The sequence below is a fragment of the Lemur catta genome, chromosome 8, assembly GCF_020740605.2.
Source record: "Lemur catta isolate mLemCat1 chromosome 8, mLemCat1.pri, whole genome shotgun sequence".
In the NCBI taxonomy this organism is placed as follows: domain Eukaryota; kingdom Metazoa; phylum Chordata; class Mammalia; order Primates; family Lemuridae; genus Lemur; species Lemur catta.
In genome coordinates, this window is record NC_059135.1 from 59495474 (window position 1) to 59514156 (window position 18683).

Below are 18683 nucleotides of genomic sequence, written 5' to 3' on the forward strand. Positions count from 1 at the left end.
GAAATGCTCAATGAAAATTCAGCTCTTCCAAGTAAGTATCTCAAGGCTGAAACACGCCCTTCATTCATCCGGGCAACAAGGCCTCTTGCTGTTTAGCAGGGATGCAATTGGTCAGTAACACCACATGGCTTTACAGGGCAACCTTTAAAACTCTCCTTTTAGGCCAAAACCTGGGCCTGTGGGGATCCAAGCACGCCTGTAAGGACCGGGACAGCAGGTTCCGAAGGTTCTGAGGTCTGGCCTTTCTTGCCCAGATACAATGTCAAATACCTAAAATCTCCTGTCATGTTACATTTTATATTTTGATATATGGAAGTGTATTTTAGGCACTCTTAAGGCATTTATTTATCACAATGTTCTCTGCTAAGATTTCAAGTTAGCTTAAAATTCAACCAGTCTTTACATTTCTCTGCTGAGGTAACCACTTAAGCAATTACATAAAGCCTTCTGCAATCAGTGTGACCCGCATCCACACCGTGAGTCCCATAGTAGCCTCTTTGTTCCTCAGGTGAACCAACTAGCAGTTAATACTGCTCTACTACCAGGTAAAGCTTCTAACTCAAACTTATTGGAAAAGGAGTGAACCTCTGCAAAGTCCATTTTAAAAAGAGGTACTTTTTGCTTGTGAAAAGAAAGTGAGTCTTAGAGAAGAACAATAAAAGAGAGTATTTTACAGTTAAACACATGATTTGGAGTGAAGAATTGAGATGTTCTTTGCTGGTCCAGGCTGTTAGTACTCTTCCTGTTCCTCCTGTGGGCCCCTTCATCAGGCATCCCAAAGCCTTTGCTTGTGGCGTAGAGAATGTCTCTGCAATACGGGGTCGTTTCCCCCTCATTCTCCTGGCAAATCAATTCAATGTTCCTTCACTTTTCAACGTAAAAAATCTCTCTCTTTCTCCAAGTCTTCAATGGTTAAGTTTCAATATATTGACCTCAATTCACTGTTGCATCATTCCCGTGGCCCACACCTGATTCTTTCTCACGCCATCCCAGGGCAGCCTGGGGAGCTGCAGTAATTCTCTGTGTCAAAATGGGCCTCTGGGGAGCTGCACTGCTCAGCTGAGAGGTTTCTTCCATTTATTCAGAGCTGGAGCAACAAGGGAGGGAGCCACTACAGATTCTTGACCTTACCTGGCAGACACAGGGCCACAGTCATTGCCATCATAATGTGCATCAAGACACTTCTTGAACCACTGGATGAATTCAAAATTGTCCTGAAACTTTCCTTTTACTAATTTGTCTACAGAAGGTATTTTGTCAACACCCATCATCTGAAAACCCATTTGTAGCCTTTTGAAGTTCTGGATATAGTCTTGATCTAGCTTAGCTTGAATTTCACTTTCTTCAAGGCAGTGGAGCCAGGAAATAGCATGTTCTGACAATAGGCAGCCCCTGAGCACAACTGCTCGATCTTTGTCAGATTTAACTGCAGAGATTCATGATCCAGGCAATATACATTCACTGCCATCTTCGGCTTCTGACAGAACCTCATCCAATGGCCACACCCAGCTCTGGTTCCATCTTCATCTCATTCAAACTGCTCAACTAATATTCTTTTTTAAAAATACAGATATTCTTTTAAGTGATTATTATCTTCCAAGACACATTTTGTTTCTCTTTAACAGAAATGCACACCGATTTTATCACGATGATCTCTAGGAAATATAATTCAATGTATAACAATCACTTCACATCTAACTTTCCTAGGAAAAAATGAGTTAACTACATAAAGCAAAACATACCTATATCTTTATAGAAACATTTTTATTTTATTGCAGGTAGACACACATAACCTTTCTAAACTTTCAGGTGTATTAAATGTGTGTTAATAGAGTTCCATGAACTAATTCAACCTTGTTTAAATGGCTTATCATCTGGAAGGCCACCTCCAATCTGATTACATATTAGTTTGTTTTTGATGGAATGATTATGCTGGAATCACAGAATTCCACTTCTGCATTTTAACTATCAAGTAAGAAAGAAAATTTCCTAGGATATGGTTCTCTCCATGAGGGTGAAGCACTTCCATTTGTTCTATATACAATTCATTGAATATTTACAACTCATTTTTCCTCATTTCTTCTGTTTCTTCAAGGACTTCTACCTAAATTTTTTCCCCTCAGCCCTCATCCTCTTCCATGGGGAAGAAAAAAGTGGCCTTTAAAGTCCTCAGTGGGATAGTAGGTCTGAATGTCTGGGCATCTTCCCCATGTCAGAACGAGAAGACAAAGCCAGGAAGAGAAGGTCTTTGAAATGAAAAACAATGCTCAAAAAATAGCTACATTCCAAAGTGTCCTAGATACAAAATTTGCTCGTGCCTGCATGTGTGTGTGAGAGAAAGAGAAAGAGGAAGAGAGAATGAGAGCATAAGAGACCACGGGTTTGTTTCTTCATGTCATATCAGCACAACCTAAATTCTGACACACTACTGGGTTTTTGATTTATTATCTCATTTCATGCTTGCAATATTTGTGATGGAAGTAGTATTGCTGTCACTTTCCAAACATGTAGGTGATCAGGGTTTATGGATGTTGGATAACTTGTCATTACCTCACTGAGCCAGAGTTTCAATTCACATGTGTCTGATTTCAAATCCTAAGTATATTTCATTGCTCCATTTTTCTCTCAGAGTGAGAAATGTACCATTGAGATACAAGTTGAGAAGGATAATGTGAAATATGTCTGATTTTTAAAAAGTAACTGGATCCTTATCTATACCTGAGATATTTGTAGAACTGCACAGACCCATTGCTATTAGACAAACTGGTGACCCATGGGAATAACTCAGTTTCCCCTTACAACCTTGCGATTGTTATTGCAGGACTAGCTTGACCTCTACTGGAAAGTAGAAATTGTCTACTCAATTATGCCCCATAATTAGCAAGCTGGTCCCAGGCACAGAGGAGGAACTTACACATTTATGAGGGACTTATACATTGACTTGACTGATGACTCTTGAATATGTAGCCCTTAACGTCTGCGTCTGCAGCAGGAAGTTCCAGATGCCAAGCACCCAGAACATGCACTATACTCCTGTGGACTTTACTTGCAAAATCCAAACTCAAAGATAAATTATTAAAAATATCAAGATGGTGACTGCAAAGCATTAGACCCCATGTGTAGGGCCCTTCTTAGCTGAAGCCCTGTATTACTTCCCATCAGGCCAATCCTGCTAATAATTTCTAAATTGGTGTCCCTGTTTTATTTTTGGTTTCCTTCAGTTTATTTTCAATGTAGTAGCCAGATTCTTTTACGATGCAAGACAATTGCAGATTTTGTGCTGAAGTGGACACAATGACTCAAGTAACCTGAAGACAGTCCTCTAAAGCAGCGGTCCCCAACCTTTTTGGCACCAGGGACTGGTTTCACAAAAGACAGTTTTTCCACAGACTGGGAGTGGGGTGGGGGAGAGGTGAAGCTCAGGTGGTGATGTGAGCAATGGGGAGTGGCTATAAATACAGATGAAGCTTTGCTTGCTCACCCACTGCTCACCTCCTGCTGTGCACCCCCTCTTTCATAAGTTTCATGGAAGGCAATTTTTCTACCGATGAGAGGGAAGAAGGGGGAGGGCGGAGCTCTACAGCCCAGTCCATGGCCCGGAGGGTGTGAACTGTGGCTCTGAAGAGAAACAGAGGTACAGATTCTCAGAAGGAGAAATACTCAGCTGCTAGGGGAGGGGCACATACAAACAATAAAAGGGACCCAGGTGGTCTGGTTTGAGTGTAGCAACATGATGTCCCTTATACTAATGAGAACAAGAAATTTTGTTTTTCTCTTTCCTTTTTACTTGTATATCTATAGTGCTCAGGACAATCTCTGGCACAGAGTAGGGATTGAGTACATATAATAGATACATGATTGTATTGAGTACCTTCTATGGTCCAGGCTCTATAATAGTTCGAGTACATAGTAGGCATAGACATAGAACCTCCCACCAAGCCAAATTCTCTTCCCTATTTCTTTTAAAGGCACCATCTCCTTTCAGGCTCACAGTATCAACATCACCTGTCTCCCTCCTTCTTGCACTGCTCTTCATCAAGTTCTATCAACCAACTGTGCTTCTGAAATTACTTATTCGTAGCTTTCTCTTTCCATTGCCAACATCCAGGTTCAGGACCTCAGTATCAATTAACTGGGCTACTGTAAACAAATGGTCTCCATTCTTCAGTCTGCCCTTCACCTACCCATTTTATATACAATTACTAGCATGATATTTGGAAAAATAAAACATGACTTTAGTTATGATAATAATCTGTCCAAACACTTTAAAATCTAAGTCTAATTAAAAGCGCAAACATGTAATTCTTGTGTCCTCTGATCTTACTTTTCCTTTCCATCCTTTACATCCCTGAGATGATGTTCAAACGACTATAAACTATTTGCTGCTCCCAATCTCTCTGCTTTCTCACCTTGGTACCTTTGCTCAGTTTCTGCCATTTGAAATGAAATGTATTCTCTGTCCCAACCAATGAATTCAAAGTTAACTCATCCAAATTTCAAACTCACATACCACTTTCTCCAAGAAGTCCTTCCTCATCTCCTGAGCCAGAAATTATCTCCCCTTCTGAACTCTTGGGACACATAGTAAGTGATGGGGAGTGACTGGAAAGAATGTGGGCTTTGAATCAAATTATTTGAATTGAAACCTGGTTCTGTTGTTTAGAAACTTAGTGACCTTGAGTAAGACTCAAACTCTTGGATCCTCAGTTTTCTCATCAGTAAGAAATGAAGGTTCATTTTGAGTTTTATGAGATAAATTTATAAGAAAATGCTAAGCACTGTGTGACTGGAATATAGTGGATACTTAATACATGCTGGTTTTTCTTTTTTCAGAGACATCTTAGTGGTGTTTGTCATTTCTACCTTTTATGAAAGTTCTTTATGTGAAACTTTATCTCCCTCATTATCTCCTCTTCCTTATCTAGCCCATCTTTATGATTTTCACAATGCCCAGCATAGTACCTCGCCTGAGATAAATCATCTAGTAAATCACTGATGAATTAATGGCTTCAATCCTATATTCATTCAGTAACTTTCTTGTTATTTTCACCAAGTATACTCTCTTTTCCCTTCTGATAGTTACTATCTCAAACTAATCTCCTAGATTTCTGACTTTTTATGTTTCATTTATACAGTAGTCCTCCCATATCTGCAGTTTAGCTTGCTTCTGTTTCAGTCACCTGCAGTTAACCAGGGTCCAAAAATATTAAATGGAAAATTTCAGAAATAAACAGTTCATAAATTTTAAATTGTGTGCCATTCTGAGTAGCCTGATGAAACCTCGTGCCATTCCACTCCCTCTCCTGCCCAGCACATGAATCACCTCTTGGTCCAGTGTATCCACGCTGTCTACATAACCTGCATTACCTGCATTAGTCACTTAGTAACCATCTCAGTTATCACATCAACTGTCATGGTATTGCAGTGCTTGTGTTCAAGTAACCATTATTTCATTTCATAATGGCCCGAAAGAGCAAGAGTAGTGAAGCTGACATATTGTTGTAATTGTTCTATTTGATTGTTGGTTATTGTTATTAATCTCTTTCTGTACCTAATTTGTAAATTAAACTTTATCGTACGTATGTATATACAGTTTGAGTATCTCTAATCTGAAAATCCAAAATCTGAAATGCTCCAAAGAGCATCATGTAAGTTCTCAAAAAGTTTCAGATTTTGGAGCATTTAAGGATTTTGGATTATGGATACTCAACCTGTATAGGAAAAAACATAGTATATATGGGGATCAGTACCATCCTGGTTTCAGGCACCCACTGGAGGTTTTAGAACGTATCACGGGGTTGACTGTACATAACTGTATAAGTGACTGTGTACATTCTGGAAACTCCATAGTTTGAATGCAGCTTACCTATCCTAATAGGCCCTTAACCTAAAGTCAGACTGGTCTCTTCACTGCTCCTCCTCTCCAACACACTTATATCACACACATGCACACGCACGCACACACCCCCACACAATTATGTTAGTTCCTCCCTCTACCTTATTTCACCAGCCCAGCAAATTCAATATTCACTCATTTGCCTTTTCCAATCTTTTCAATCTTCTGGTCTACTTGGTCTGGAAAACTTTCTTTAAGGGATATCTGCTTCATTTTCTAAATTTCCATTACACTTAAAGTGGAAAAATAGTGCAGTATTAACTTCTTAACTCTCCCCTCTATACATAATTTTCTTTGCTTCAATTCACTCCAAAAGGTCCTTCTAGGCCAATTTTAATGAAAATTTCACCATGCATTTGTTACCCCTCACCCAGGAATCTTCAACCATTCTCCATTCCCATCCATATGAAGTACAGATTCCTCTCCTTTGCATTAAGAGAACATTCCAACTTTCCTTTCCAGTCTTCTCTCCTACCAACCCCTACCAGTGTCTTACAGTACAGACAAAATAATTTGCTTACATTTTTCCAAACTTTTACCATAATCTGTATTTCTGCTTCCAAGCTGTTGCTTATGCTATTTTCACCACCTGAAATTCAGTAGACCACCAATTCAACCTAAGGAGACAATAGCAGTTTAAATTTCACATACAACATTTTCCATGAATACTTTCACATCCTTCCAGCTGGGTACATCCTTTCACTTTTTCAAGCTTAAAAGCACTTGTTTTTCACACACTATTTTTTCTAAAAAAAATGCCTTGAGGTAAGGGTATGATGTACTCCTCTTTGTAACTCTTGAAGTACATAAAGCAAAGCAGTGCCTTCCGCAAAGTAGAAACTCAGTAAAACAATTGAATAATAGAAGATTTCAAAGAGACAAAGCATTGAATAAGGTGTCATGTGGAAGGGGGCTTGGATGTGCAACAGGCTCTTGTGATTCTAGAAGGCATATCTAAGACTAATATGGATGTTATAGGAAAGAAATTTTCATTCAATATGTTAGTAAATTAAAACAGAGACCAGGCCGGAAGAATCCCTGAACAGACAAAGCCAGATGGGTCTCACAATTGACCTTAACCTTGCTTGATTTGCAAACAGACGCAAAACTCAACTTGAGCTATTTCTTATAAATGCCTGTATTAAAGAAAAACTGAAACTTAAGGCCAACTAATAGGAAGCCATCAAATAGCATATTTATATAACTAGGACTTTCCAGCAGGGTAGACCAAATAAGGCAACTGTATAACTGCAACCAATTAAATATTTTCTTTGCTTTATTTCCATTTTAGCCCTATGAAAGCTTTTCCTGTGAGTTTCCTCTTGGAGCCTCTGAACCACTTGCTGTTTAGAGCTGTCTGATTTAAGAATTACTATTTGCTCAAATAAACTCTAGAATCTTATTGTTTCTCAGTTTACTTTTTAACAAATATAAGTAATAATGTTCAAATTCTGAGATTTGCCACAAAACAAAATGAATACTTTTAATACAAAATAATCCTCAATTACCAGATATCCAAGCAAATACTGTGGTAAGGATGCTTGTCTGGGCAAATAATTTTTATAATTAGAATGTATAATTCCAAAACTATTTCTAACCTCTAGATTCTATGATTGCCTTAAAAAATAAGAACATCAATTTATCTTTTATAAAAAAAGAAAAATGAATACAATTAAATTAATTTTTAAGAAAATTTACATAAACTCCAGATTGGAGATAACTCAACGACCAGATGGTCACAGGACCTATCATCTTCCTGACCAGTGACTGATGTCACTTAGCTGTGAGCCCCCTCGAGGGCAGGGAGCTTATGAGGTCTTTCCATTATCCAGTGCTTATTGCAAAATGTAGGATCTTCATGTGCTACTGGTAATTAATAATGGGGCATAATTGGCATTTGTATAACCAGATCAAAAAAGTATCAGAGGAGAAGACAAAGTAAGAAAGGATCTTACCAATATAATCTTGCTCACTTTTAAATTATAATTAATTTCAGTTTCTTGGACTACAATAAGGAAAGCATTCAAGAGCAATGTTATGGAGGTCTTTCTTTTCTTACTTTCTTTTTTTTTTCCTTAAGAAACAGGGTCTCGCTCGTCACCCAAGCTGGAGTTCAGTGGCATGATCATAGCTCACTGCAACCTCAAACTCCTGGGCTCAAGCAATCTTCCTGCCTCAGCTTCCTGAGTAGCTGGGACTGTAGGCGGCACACTCCACCCCATCCCCTGGCTAATTTTTCTTTCTTTCTTTTTTTTTTTAGAGATGGGTGTCTCACTATGTTGCTCAGGCACGCTAGTCTCAAACTCCTGATCCTCCCACTTCAGCCTCCAGAGTGACTGGGATTACAGGCACACCCCACCATGCCAAACTCTTCTTGCCTCTTTTTAACACCAGAAATAAATCTATTTGTTTTTGTTGGTCTCACACTGTAAGCATATTTTCAGCAAATATATCAAAATATGTGTCCAGACACATGTTTTCTCATTTAAATTAGTCACCTTGGAGGTCCAGGCACTTAACACAAGAGTACTATGGCTCTAAATAATTTTGGAATTTCTTCTTTTGGAGTTGTCAATAATGTTTTTTAGAGACTTAATTTACAGTTTTTTTTCCCCACCAAGTGTTTTTGGCACTCAAGTTGTAGCTACACCTTATTTATGCAACATCATTCATTTTAAAGAAATCTCATTTGCTTATTATTATTTACTAGGACCATGTATCTGAAAAGAAAAAAGGCAATAATTTTGGAGCCAGACAAAACTAGTTTGTATCCTTACTCTGCTACTTTCTAGCTGTGGTTTTTTTGGGCAAAGTACCTCGATTATTGTGAGGATTAAAGAAGACAATTTAAGTAAAATATCCAGTATAAGAAATGCTACTTATTCTTTTTTCCCTATGCCTTTCAAGCTCTGACACATAGCATTGTACTCAACACAAAGAACAGAACCAAATTATAAAGCTAGAAGTCCAATCTTTCAATATTTACATTCCAGTTAATCATTTAAAAAAAATTTTAAGTGACACTAAGGGTCAGTACTCTTCCAGATGCTTGGGATACGGTAATGAACCAAGCAAACAAAAACAGACAGAACCCTGCCCTTGTGGCGATTATATTCTACGTAACCTAGTGAAGGGATACAAGTAATACACAAGTAAGGTAAATATAGACTATGACAGGTGGTGCTAATTGCTATGAAACTAAATAATGTAGGAAAAAGAGGGAAAAAATATCAGGATTGGGGACGAGAAGGATGCATTGCAATTTTAAATAGGATGGTCACGGAGAGTCTTTTGCTGAGGAAATGAGATTTCAGCAAAAGCCCTGAAGGAAAGAGAGAAAGCCAAGTCAGGAGCCTTCCTAGGTGAAGGGGTTCCACGCAGAGTGAATGCATCAAGAGTTGTGGAATGGTATTCATATTCAGAAAGGCCTGTAGGAAAATAAATAGCGCTGAAAGAATAAAATGACAACACAAGGCATTAACACATCAACAGGAAGAAGAAAGCAGAGCAGGTAGCAGTGGCAGCGAGGACAACAGCAGATGCTGCCAACCTCAGTTAGGCCTGCCATCTGGTTTCCCAGCAGTTTCACCAGTGACACCTGTGACATAAATGTCAAGATCAGTGCCCAAGCCAGACCCTGAGAAGCAACAATCGTACCAGAAATAAAGGAAATCTTACTGCCATTCAATGCCCTTCCCTTGGGCACAGAAGGAGGATGTTGAAAGCAGGATAGCCATGCCTGGGCTGCCCGGAAAAATCCAAACCTGGATGGCTGCCTGCAGGTGGACCCAAGAACAGCTTTACGGATATGGAGAGTACAGCAGCCAAATTTAGCAACTAGAAGCAGCTCAACGCCAGAATAGACAAGGCAAATTGTTGCCTATCCTTAATGCCTAAAAATATTTGTTAAAATCTAAAAAGATTAGAAAAGGGATTCTCTTTTTAATCATGGCACAGTTTTTTAGAACAGACAACAGCCACAATTAAAAGATACAGCTACAAAACAGGCAAATGCTACAAAACTTTTGTTTGTTTTCATGGGGGCAAAGTGTGATGACAATGTATTTTTCTATTCAATATGTTGGCAGTTACCATCTCTAGTATATTTTTTCATTTCTAATCACTCCTAATACATCATAGAGAAAACAGATGAGAATTAGACACTCTGTTCCTCAGTTCATTCAACCTTTTGACCATTGATTGGGGGTTGTTCCTTTCTTCTTTTTCTTTCTTTTTTTTTTTTTTTAATTTTTCTCTGCTCTTTAGAACAAGGCAATTTCTTTCCTGGTTAAATCCATAAGATTGCTGTTGGAATTAATTAGGATTATCGATAATATACCACTTTTTGAATTGTAAAGCAATAAAACATTACTAATTTATTTTCTTCTTTTTCTTAATATTATTAAATATCAAGTTTTACATATAGGAATGAATGAAAAAAAGAGTATTTTCAATAAAAAGAAATTATCTTTTGTATTTTGTATTTCAAAATGTCCCTATATAACTTCATATATGTGAATTATAAAAGTATGATTATAACTCCTAAGATGATTGGATTTTGAACAGCATCTCTTTCCATGTGCACAGTCACAGGAGCCCACATATGTTAGATTTATGTGATTTCCACCCCACCATATTGCTGCACCACTTTCATCTGCAAATGAAAGCAGAAAAAAAAAAACGGCAGGCTGGATAAGGAAAAAGGGCAAAAGGCTCAGGAAAATGTACCACCTCCCCCTAATAAAGTGACTGTTGCTTTCTACACATTCATGACCAGATTCATACTCATAACTTACATTTTCCATTTGTTTTTTTCACTCCCAACCAAACAAAATACACTGGAATAATTAAAAGCAAGACTGATCTATAAAAGCAAAGCCTTGTCATTTGGAAATTATCAAAGGGCAACAAATGACTCACATTTTTTGAAAAGTTCAAATCATGATCACAAATTGCAAACTGAATTTTTTTTTTTTTTTGGTTCCTCATAGAAGATGAGAGAGAGAGAGAGAGAGAGGGAGAGAGAGAATGGTTCTTTTATAAGAAAAATATTTTTCCAAATAAAGGAATTTATAAATCAGAAGATATAATTTTGATTTAGAATTAAATTCCTACTCTTCTTTATGATCTTCAGCAAGTTTTTTCTTTGTGTTGGCACCGTAACGCATGCTAATTAAAATAATGGGTTTTCTGTTTGGAAGGGGGCCTCCCAAGAGATCATTTAGTCAGGCTTCTTATATTCATTTAGGATTAAACTAAAATCAGAGACAGATGGTTTTGTCTCATATCTCAGAACAGAGATTTCACAACTTTCTTTGGGTGCCTATTTGACTCTTTAATCACCATCTAACTTATTATTTTATTATAATCACTGTCAATATTAACACTATCCAGACTATTTCCACTAGTGTTTCATTGGCTGAAAATGGAAACATCATGCACATCACTAGATGGGCCTTATTAGGGAAAAATTGCCAAAATGTTCATTTAGCATTCTGTTTATTGGCCTATTGAAAGGACATTTACCTATTGGTTTAACCAAGATCCAATGATTTCATTACAATAGTAGTAGAATAAAAACTTTGGCTGGTGGTGGGCATATAATTCTCAGACTTCAGTTTGTTTTTCTGCCCATCCCCTCCCTCATTTCCTCTGAAAAGAATGAAATGTTAATTTGGTTACTCAGTTCCTGAGACAACTAAATGGTTAAAAGGCATGAACACATAGATTTTTAACATGTATTCTAATTATCATTCAGTATAGCACATTTTCTAATTTTTCTTGTGATTTCTTCTTTGATCAATGGATTGGTTATTTAGAAGAGTGCTGTTTAATCTTCCCCATGGGGTTTTTCTAGATATCTTATTGTTATTGGTTTTTAATTTAATTCCATTGTAATAAAATACTCTTTGAAATGAACTGAGACTTATTTTATGGCCTAGCACATGATCTGGGGTGAATGTTTCATGGGCACTTGAAAAGAATGTATATTCAGCAGTTATTGGGTGTAATAGTCTATAAATGTCAATTATATCTGCATGTTTGACATGTAATGTTATTCATGTAATGTTATTCATGTTTTCTAAATCTTCACTAATTTTTGTCTTCTTGTTCTATCAACTACTGAGAGAAAATTGTTAACATCTCTAACAGTAATTGTGGATTTGTCTACTCACTTTAGTTCTGCCATGTTTTTCTTCTTGGATTTTAAAACTCTATTTTGTCATACCCTTTTAAGATTATTATGTCTTGTTATAAACTGGCCTCTTTATTCCTATGACATGACATGACCATTTTTATCTGTGTTGGTATCCTTTGTCTTGAAATCTACTTTACTTGATATTAATATAGCCATATCAGTTTTCTTTTGCTTAATGTTTGCATGCTATATCTTTTGCTAGTCTTTTAGTTTCAACCTGTCTGTATTATATCTAAAATATGTCTTGAAAACAGCATACCATTCGAATTTGCCTTTTGTCAAGTCTATCTCAAGAGTAATGAAAATATACACCCACACAAAGACCTATGCAAGAATGTTCATTGCAGCCTTTTTTATAATAGCTAAAACTCAGAAACAACTCAAATGTTCATCAATAGGTAAATGAAAAAAGTTATGATCTATGAGTTCATGCAACAAAGTAGTTAAATCTAAAAAAAATTGTGTTGAGTGAAAGAAGCTAAGAAAAAAGTATATACTTTATGATTCCATTTATGTAAAGTTTTTGAGCAGGTAAAACTAAGCTATAGTGATAGAAACTGGAACACTGCTTGTCTCTAGGGCAGGAGGGATTGATGGGGAAAGGGCTCTGGGGTGATAGAAATATTCTACATCTTAATTGGGCTAGTCTCTAGACAGAGGAATACATTTGTCTAAACTCAAACTAATGTACTCTTAAAAATATCTGCATTTTGCTTTATGGAAATTGTATTTCAATTAAAGAAAATGATGAGCCCAAGCTCCACCACCTTTCTTCTACTTCCTATTTGCCATAAGTCTGTGTGCCTACACCAAGCCAGGCCTGGGTAAGCTGACACAGGCCAGCCATCTTTTTTCACTCTCTTGCTGACCCTCTTTCAGTTGACAGAATGTTCCTATGAGGTATCTTCAAATTTCTACCTCCCTGTGGCCAACAAGAAGACTGCAAGCTTCTCTGATATGAATTCATACTTTAATGGGAAGTGCAAGCCCAATTATACCTCTGAGAAAATTCACTCTAAAATAATTAGGAGTTCTTTTTTCTGGGTCCTACTGTCAATATTCTCTGCCCCCAAAGAATTCAGAACATAGTTAGGCAGTCAAAATAAACACATAGAAATTTAAATAACAACACTAAGTCCAGTAACAACATAGGAGAACAATGTACAAAAGTAACACAAGACAACAAGGCAGCATATGATTTATTTGTGATTAATGATGACTGCCTTGAATAGATTTTTTAAAAATTTTACAAAATGTTTTTAAACACATTATTTTATTTATCATTTACAACAACTTTAAAAGATAGATCAAGAAGGTATAAATATCTTCACCCTTTGCCTGACGAAACTGAGATTTTAGTCAGGATATGTCACTAGCCACAGCAAATAAGTGACAGGTACAAGACTGAAATTCATATATTTTGACTACTCCTCTCAAAAAAGAATTTATTTTATACTATGTTCTGTTTATAAAAAGTTAAAGGCATTGAGGGCTGAAGTGATGTTCAAAGGCTTCTTGAATGTGGTGATACTTAGACTGGGCTTTAAATGCTGACGTGAAGTGAGAGGACATTTCAAATGGAAGGGAAAATCATGAGTGAAGGCCCAGCCCCAAGCACAGGCCCCAGCTCTGACCTGTAACAGAGAACAAGGCAGGCTGAGACAATAGCAGATAAAAAAATAAGTTGGACTGGAGAGGCGTTCTTGCTTTGATCAAGTTGCAGATCTACTTAAGAAAGGGTGATTGTGGCCAGAGTACAGAAGGTGTCAAATAGGATGCTAAAAGTCAACGGCAGCTTGCTGAAGCCTGTAAGAAGGAAAGTGAAATATTAAGAAGAAAAGTGTATTAAAAAATATGTTAAATTTCTAAAATACTAATATGAAAATATTATACAAATTTAGGGTTACCATTTTGGTACACGGTACTAGTGGATAAGCATTGAGTGGTTTATAAAGAAATAAAGGATTTAGGTGCACAAACTTAAGAAATGTATTGCTAAAGGAAGAAAAACAGGAGCAAAACAGAACCAAAGAGCACATTTTTCAGTGTAAAAGACAGCCATGCTTGCCTGAAGGCAGAAAAAAACAAGTTAATGAAGAATAAGAAATTAAGGCTAAGAAGAGAAACTTGTTTGAGGAGACATTCTCTTGAAATAAGAATGCTAGGATGGGGTCAAGAACAAAGGAGAAATTGTCAAACTTTGAAATCAACAGGGATGACATTAAGCATGGGGAAAAATCAGAGTAAATGGATGAAGACATGGTTACATTAAAGTGAACAGCAGAAAAGATTAGATTCACTGGATCACCTCATTCTTTTCAGTAAAGTCCCATGCAAGGTACTGTTATAAAAAGATAGAAGAAAAGAGTTGGGATTGAAAAATTCAGGAAAGAAAAGGGTCATTAGAATTATCACTGGTAAAAAATGGGTTCTATTGGTTGTTTTACAAAAGAAATAGGATAGTATAACAATAAAAAGTTAAGAAATTTGGAGACTTGATTTTAATAAACATATAAATTTAGGTAATAATTCATACATGTATAGGTATCTCCCTCTATTGAATTGACAATCTTTTTCCATTTGAATGAAAGAAAAAAGGAGGGTCACATGTGAGGTTAAATATGGTTTAAAATTATGAAAAATTTTCTATCTGAATATTGCAGAAATGTAACAGAATAGAATATCATAATAATGACCATTTTGTGTTAGTCATCAAAAACTAATATTTGTTGAAATCTTACTAATGTTTTAAATGCTTTACATGTACACTGTATTATTTAATTCAATCTTCACTATAACATGTGGGGTAGGAAAAATTATTAACCTCATTTTACAAACAGAGGCTGAAAGAGGTTTATTATTTGCATAAAAATAGATTAGTGAGTAGAGAAGCCTAAATTTGGACTGTGGCAACCTGAATCTGAGTCCAAGCTCTTAACCATATGTTGCTTGGTAACTAAAATCATCCTTATAAATTGTAAAACATTATACAAAACTCCATTTTCTGATATGAGGTTAAGATTTCAATATTTTATTTTTAAAATTATTTTTAATGGATAAATAAAATTTATAATTATAATAATAAAAATTGTGTATGTTTAAAGTGTGCAACTTGATATTTACATTGTGAAATAATTAAATCAAGCTATTTAACATTTCAATCACCTCACATAGTTATATTTTTGTGGTGAGAACGTTTAAAATCTACTCTCTTTGCAATTTTTAAGTATACAATGCAGTATTATTGACTATAGTGACCATGCTGTACAATAGATCTCCAGAACTTATTCCTTCTGTTTGACTGAAATTTTGTATCTTTTGACCAACATCTCCCACTCCCTGTCACCACCCCGCTACCCTCAGCCCCTGATAATCATTTAACTCTCTGCTTCTATGAGTTTGACTATTTTAGATTCTCTATATAAGTTAGATCATGCAATATTTGTTCATCTGTGCTCAGCTTATTTCATTTAGCATAAGGCCCTCTAGTTTCATCCATATTGTCACAAATGACAGGATTTTCTTTTTTTTTTAAGGCTGAAGAGTATTCCAGTGTGTGTGTGTGTGTGTGTGTGTGTGTGTGTGTGTGTGTGTGTGTTTATTTTTTTATCCCTTCATCTGTTGATAGATATTTAAGTTAATTCAATATATTGGCTATTGTGAAGAATGCTGCAATAAACATGGGAGTGCAGACATCTCTTCAACATACTGATTTCATTTCCTTCAGATATATACTCAGAAATGAAATTGCTGAATCATGTGGTAGTTCTATTTTTAGCTTTTATGAGGGACCTCCATACTATTTTCCATAATGGCTATGCTAATTTACATCCCCATCAACAGTGTACAAGGGTTTCCTTTTCTCCACATCCTTGCCAACACATATTATCTTTTCTCTTTTTGATTATAGCCTTACTAAAAAGTGTGAGATAATATCTCATTGTGGTTTCAATTTGCATTTCCCTGATGATTGGTAATATCGAGCATTTTTTCCTATATTTGTTGTCCATTTGTACATCTCCTTTTGAGAAATGTCTATCCAGGTCTTTTGACCATTTTTTTAAATTTGGTTATTTGGTTTTTTTGCTATTAAGTTGTTTCAGTTCCTTATACATTTTGGATATTAACCCCTTGTTAAATGTGTGGTTTGCAAATATATTCTTCCATCGTGTAGGTTGTCTCTTCACTTCGTTGATTGTTTCTTTTATTTTGATCTATGATTTTGTGGTCATATTAAAAAAATCTTTGCCCGGATCAATGTCATGAAGCTTTTCCTTTTACATTTTCTTCTAGTAGTTTTACAGTTTCAGATAGTTCATGTAAATTGTTAATCTATTTTGAGTTAATTTTTGTATATGGTTTAAGATAAGGGTTCAATTTCATTCTTCTACATATGGATATCCAGTTTTCCCAGCATCATTTATTAAAGAGACTGTCCTTTCTCTATATTGTGTTCTTGGCACTTTTGTCAAAGATCAATTTAACATAAGTGCATGGATTTATTTCTGAGCTTTCTATTCTATTCTATTGGTCCACAGGTCTGTTTTTATGCCAGTACCATGCTGTTTTGAAGTATATTTTGAGAACAATTACTATGATGCTTCCAGCTTCGTTCTTTTTACTTAATATTGTTTTGGCTATTCAGGGTCTCTTGTAGTTCTGTATATATTTTAGGATTTTTATCTGTTATGTCATTAGAATTTTGATAGGAATTGCATTGAATCTGTATATGACTTTGAGTAGTCTGGAAATTTTAAGAATATTAATTCTTCCTATTCATGATCACAGGATATCTTTCTATTTATGTGTCTTCCTAAATTTCTTTCAACAGTGTTTTGTAGTTTTTGGTGCACAGATCTTTCACCCTTTTGGTTAAGTTTATTGGAAAGTATTTTTTAGTGTTATTAAAAATGGTATTTTTCTTTGATTTATTTTTCAAATAGTTTGTTCTTAGTGTTTAGAAACACTACTGATTTTTATATGTTGATTTTGTATCCTATGACTTTACTGAATCTGTTTATTAGTGCTAACAGTTTTTTGGTAGAGCCTTTAAGGTTTTCTATATATAAGATCATGTCATCTGCAAATAGAGACAATTTGACTTATTCTTTTCTGATTTGAATGTTTTTCATTTCTTTCTTTTAACCACTGGCTCTGGTTAGGGCTTCCAGTACTAACTGGAATAAAAATGGCAAGCATGGGCATCCTTGTCTTACTTCTGATTCAGAATTTTATTTTAGGTCTACTATTACCAGGTCAGATTTTGGACACTGCTGCCTCTTCCCCATGCTTTATATCTAGTAGAATCTCATGCTGGAATGTAAGATCTTTAAGGTGAATTGTCTTCATGTGCAAGTTAAACAATATTGCTTTTATACCAAAGGCACAGGGAATCCTTGAGGAACATTATTCAAAAGAGCAACACAATATTTATTTTTTATCTATTATTCTGATAGTATAGAGGAGGTCTGGAGTGTGAAGACCTTTAGGACAAGAGCTAAGATAAAAGCAAGAGCCTAGGCAAGAGACAATGAATTTCTAAATCCAGGCAGAAACAATGTGGATAAGGTGAAGACAATCTGAACATTTCTGAAAGTCCTTCAAAAAGTTGAAATTTGACTGCATATTGATGCAGAAGCGGTTGCAGAAGCTGAAATGATTCCAAGGTTCTTGTGTGAGGAACTTGATACACAGGAAACAGAAAACTTTTCTAGCTTTCCCAACCCTCACTATTCATCATCTTTGAAGCCGAATTCCATGTGAAGGCATCTCAAATTCATGGAAGAAAACAGAATGAAAGTTGTATTTAAGAAAAATTACTCTGCCCTAAGATAGTGGAGCAATAAGAAGACTATAATCAAGGATACTAGTGAGGACTCTTTTGCAGGAAGAATCCCAAGTCAGCCTGAAATAAAATGATGAAAGGGTGGTGGTGGTGGTAGTGGTGAAGAATGAATACTTCTGATTATTTCACAACAGACAAATTGGGGTGAAGTTTGAATGACTAATAAACAGCCTTTGGTAATACAAAGATATGTATGCTTTTTAAGAGTAGGTGAATATTTCGTTAGACCATCATAGACTTTATTCTATAAAAAAGAGTAAAATGATAATCTTTCCAAAAAGAAAGTTGAAAATTAGATTCTTTATCAATTAAATGAAATATAAAAGAGAAAATATTATGGTATAAAGAAATGTAATTTAAAAAGTTAAAAATAACTTTTCCTTTATTTAAATTTTGTTAATCTGGCTGAACATGAAAATAGCATGAAGAAAGAATATTCTGTTATTTCAAACAGTTAAGCAATATAAAAATGAATGGAATTTTTGTTTAAAGGAAATTCAAATTATAGCTTCACTGAAGAGCTTAATAATGGGGGAAAAAAGCCACCAATATTTAAAAATTCAACACATTTTTTGAATTAAGGAATAAAGTGGAAGAGTACATTAAAAAGCTCTACCTATTATTAGAGATGAGCAAGAAATACTCATACACAGAAGCAAAATATCTGGACCTTAGTATAACATGGATTATTTTACTTTTCCCAGGCAGGATACATATCTGGGTAAAACACTGGTTTGTATCGT

At 35.6% G+C, this 18683-nt stretch overlaps 1 protein-coding gene and 1 pseudogene across 2 annotated transcripts in view; both read right to left on the reverse strand.

The window, feature by feature from the left end:
* SCN2A (sodium voltage-gated channel alpha subunit 2) overlaps positions 1 to 18683 on the reverse strand; it is a 124867-nt gene that overhangs the window by 85799 nt on the left and 20385 nt on the right. The window lies entirely within an intron of this gene.
* Positions 731 to 1468, reverse strand: LOC123644128 (annotated as a pseudogene).